Source organism: Lepisma saccharinum, chromosome 23 (assembly GCF_977018435.1).
Source record: "Lepisma saccharinum chromosome 23, izLepSacc3.1, whole genome shotgun sequence".
NCBI classification, from domain to species: domain Eukaryota; kingdom Metazoa; phylum Arthropoda; class Insecta; order Zygentoma; family Lepismatidae; genus Lepisma; species Lepisma saccharinum.
In genome coordinates, this window is record NC_139251.1 from 43,005,201 (window position 1) to 43,006,311 (window position 1,111).

Consider the following 1,111-nt stretch of genomic DNA (forward strand, 5'->3'; position numbering starts at 1 on the left):
TTAACTTTAAATACAGGTATCTTTTCGTCCGACGGCCGATCTTTGGAGGCTTGGGTAGATGATCACTCACACATATAGAAAATTAACAGTAGTATACTATACCATCTCGGCGTTCTAGACGTTTCAGCGACGTTTACCGTAGTCCTCTAAACGGCGGCGTGACGTTAACCCGCGGTCCTCTTTGCGACACTAACACTTCCCCACGCTACTTTTTTGTAGCGGCACTTCGCAATCTTCTTGGACACACCTTCCTTCACGCTTCAACATCACGGCGATCATCTTGTCGGCCTCGTAATGGAGCGATTAATTGCTTCGCATCGTCTCTCTCTCTCTTTCTGGGGGGACGGCGAAAAACGGGCGAAGTTTCCTTACCGGGGGTACTCGTGGATTCTCGCTGCTAATCTCACGCGGGACGTCGGCGTCGTCTCAAGACGCAGTAGGTGTCGCTTCATTATCTCAATCTTCTCTTCTAGACGGTAGATCTAAGTGTGGGCTGGTGTCGCTTCATCTTCCAATTTCTCTCTCTCTCTCTCTCCGTAGAATTCTCGTCGGGCGTCGGTGTCGGCGTCGAAGTACTCTAGGAATGCTATTTCGACTGGCGGCTTTCGGCGGTATCATTTCATGGCTTCTAATCGGGCTGTGGGCGTCATTTGTGGCTTTTGTAGCACTTGTGGCGGCGTTTTAGTGGTGTGGCGTCGCGACGCTGAGCGATGATCTGCTGCGTTGTCGGCTTCATGCAGGCTAGGAAGACCCAAGGCCCTCCTTCTCTTGATTTTAGCCCGCCATAGTTGTATTAATGTTCCTCGTCACAAAACGAATAACTCGAATCCAGTGCACAGGTCACAAATTAACACGGCGTATTCGTACAACTATTCACTGTCACTCACTCACGCAGGTTAAAACACACGGTGCGGTAGAAAAAAGACAAAGTCCCGAATCTTTACTCCGACTGTCGCAGAGGTGTTGTCGGTTCGAAAACTGGCGGTAGACTGTACTTGTTTGTTCGTTCTGCCACTATATAAAGACAGCTTGAAACTTCGAATACAACGGACTGACTTTTAGGCGCGGGAATCTGAAGTTACGACGTTGGTGGTCAAGCGTCCATTTTTTG